The sequence below is a fragment of the Mastomys coucha genome, chromosome X (genome assembly GCF_008632895.1).
Source record: "Mastomys coucha isolate ucsf_1 chromosome X, UCSF_Mcou_1, whole genome shotgun sequence".
NCBI classification, from domain to species: domain Eukaryota; kingdom Metazoa; phylum Chordata; class Mammalia; order Rodentia; family Muridae; genus Mastomys; species Mastomys coucha.
In genome coordinates this window covers 101,774,937-101,778,303 of record NC_045030.1, presented here as the reverse complement: position 1 = coordinate 101,778,303, position 3,367 = coordinate 101,774,937, and positions in this window count along the sequence as shown.

The window sequence follows — 3,367 nt, the reverse complement described above, 5'->3', positions numbered from 1 at the left end:
ACTAGAACTAGGAGCAATAAAACATGTTCTTTTTACAAAATCAAGAATAAGGATGGGGGCATGGTAGCAAAGTGTATGCTGTATACATTATGAGGACATGACCCACATAAAAGCCATTCCACGCCGGGTAAAGTAGCATAGCCCTTTAATCCCAGCACTCAGGAGGCCGGGGCAGGAGGATCTCCATAACTTTGAGGCCAGCTTGATCTACTTTGCAAGTCCCAGGGCATCCAAGGTGACATAGTTAGGACCTTGTTTCAGAAGGATAAATTATAAAATAAAAGCCATCCCATCATTGAGAAGGCAGAGGTGTGTGTGGGCGGGGAGGGGCCCCTGAAGCTGAAGCTCCCTGGCCAGTCAGACTGGCCAGACAGTAATGCATTATATGTTCACCGAGACAGTCTTTAAAAAAATTAAGGTGAGGAAGACACTTGATGGTGACCTCTGGCCTCCAAACACATGCACACACAACATGCATATGCATGTACACACATATACATGTACACACACACAAACACACATACACAGTAGCTGTGTGGCTACTATTTCTACTAGGCAGATCACACAATTGGAAATTTCTTATACTTTATGCTTTGGTTTTATAAAGTGAACTAGGACCATACTTCATTAATACTAAATATTTGACATTTTATATATAAATTTTATATATAAGAATTACCTGGATTTTTTTTTAATCCTCACCAACTTTCTCTTCAGGATTTCAGGACCATTATTGTTATCCTGATTTTGAGAAGATAGAAAAATGTTAGTTAAGATTAATGTATATTATATATCTTTGTATAGTCATTTTACTTCCCTATGAAACTAATACTAGCCTTGAACTTATTATCTAGCCCACAGTGGTCTCAAAGTTGCCATGAAGCTCAGCTTGGCCAGGAACTCATGATCTTCCTGCCACAAGGTCCCAAGTACAAGATTACAGGTATGTACTACCACACCTGTTTGCGGGGGTGGCAGGGGGGTTGTTGTTTTAATTTTTTGAGATAGTGTCTCATTATATATAGTCTTTCAGTGGCCTGGAACTCGCTCTGTATACCAGGCTGCTCTTGAACTCACAGAGCTCTGCCTACCTCTGCCTCCTGTGTACTAGGATCAAAAGTACACGCCATCCCATCTAGCCCATACCTGACTGTTTTACTTCTTTGTTATTGCTATCTAGCCTGTACTAATATTGAACTCATATTGATCCTCCTACGTTAGCCTCATGTGTTAAGGCTAAAGAGAAGCATAATACACTATCATGTGTGGCTTACACCTCTAAGTTTAAAAATATTACCAAATAGATCTATGTCAATTCAAGTAAATTTCAGGCAGGTAGGGTGAGATGGCTCAGAGGTTAAAGATTCCAAGCCTGAGTTCAATGTCTGGAATCTACACAGTAGGAGAGCACTGACTGTCATAAGGTGTCTGCTGACCTCCACATTATTACACACATACCACCCCATGCACGTATACACAAAATAAGTTAAAATGTACTAAGATAAAAAAAAATTTAACGTTTTTTGAGACAGGGTCTATGTAGCTCTGGTTGACTTAGAACTTGCTACCAGGCTGGCCTTCAAGTAGAGATCCACTTGCCTCTGCTGGTTAAGTGCTAGGATTAAAGTCATATGGCATCACACCATCTAAAAAAGAATGTAATAAAAAAAATATTTAGGGCTGGAGAGATAGCCCAGCGGGTAAGAGCACTGACTGCTTTTCCAGAGGTCCTGAGTTCAAATCCCAGCAACCACATGGTGGCTAAGAACCATCTGTAATGGGATCTGATGCCCTCTTCTGGTGTGTGTGAAGACAGCTACAGTGTACTTACATATAATACTAAATAAATCTTTTAAAAAAGAGAAATATTTAAAAAGCAATCAGGTGGTGGTTGCACTATTAATCCCAGCACTTGGGAGGTAGAGAGAGAGAGGGAGAGTAAATTACCTTGGCTGAGTATAGCGGCACATAGATTTTTTTTTTTTTTTGGTTTTTCAAGATAGGGTTTCTCTGTATAGCCCTGGCTGTCCTGGAACTCACTCTGTAGACCAGGCTGGCCTCAGAAATCCACCTGCCTCGGCCTCTCAAGTGCTGGGATTAAAGGCGTGCGCCACCACTGCCCAGCCTGGCACATGGCTTTTTAATCCCAGCACTCAGGAGTCAGTGAATCAGCCTGGTCCATTACAGTTTTAGTCTAGGTGGGGTTACATAGTGAAATCCTGTTCCAGAATCCACAGAATGGGAGCAGTGGGAATTGATGTGTATTCTACAAACCTCGGCCTCCAAATCCTCCTGGGTGCTTCATTTTACCCAAAGTTCCCAATCATATCTTAGCTTCCCTCAACAGAACTGAAAAGATGCCAACTAAAGAGCTTGATGCAGGTGTGCTGGTAAGAGCATCTCCACAAGTTCAAGGCTCACCTGGTCTACATAGTGAGTTCCAGGCCAGTCAGGGCTATACAATGATATCCTGAAGAGAGGAAGAGAGGGAGGAGAGAGAGAAGAGAGAGAAGAGAGAAAGCAGGGTGGGAGAGAGATGATCTGGGAGAAAGAAAAAACAGATTCCCCGAGGTTTGAAGGGCTTCCTTGCTGGGTACTTCTTGGAAATTTATTATTATTAGGTGTATGTGTGTTATACTGTGTGTCTGTGTATGTGCATGCACACACACATGAAGGCACTCATACAATAGCACATGTGGGGAGATCCAAGGACAACTTCCAGGATTTGGTTCTCTAATCACAGGTTCCGGGGAATGCCACCTTATATAGCAACTGCTTTTCCCACCTTGAGCCATCTTTCTAGACCTATTTCTTGGAATCTGAGTTTCTCAGATTATTGGTCATTCTGCTGAGGAAGACTTAAAATAAATTACAAGTCTATATTTTCAGCTGGGTATGGTAGCTCATGCCTGTCACCCCAACATTCAAGAATCTAGGTAGGAAGATTATTTCAAGTTCGAGGCCAACCTAAGCTATATCTAATGAGTTCCAAGTCATCCTGAGCCTCAATCACAAAAGAAAACAAAACAAAACCCAATAAAACAAAAGTAAAATCAAGTAGAACGGTCTCCATAGTCATTCCTTGTCGTTTAACACCAGTAGGAGGGAAGGAGGCCCATCCAGGAATCCCCTGCCTGTACCAAGCTTGGAAGATGCCCAATCCTTTACATAAAATGGCACACAATTTGCACATGATGAACACATATTCTCCTATAACTATTCCTCTCTAGATTACAGTACTAAGTAAATGCTTTGTAAATGATTTCTACCCTATTATTTAAGGAACACAAGAAAATCTAGGGCTGGTGAGATGGCTCAGTGGTAAGAACACCGACTGCTCTTCCGAAGGTCCTGAGTTCAAATCCCA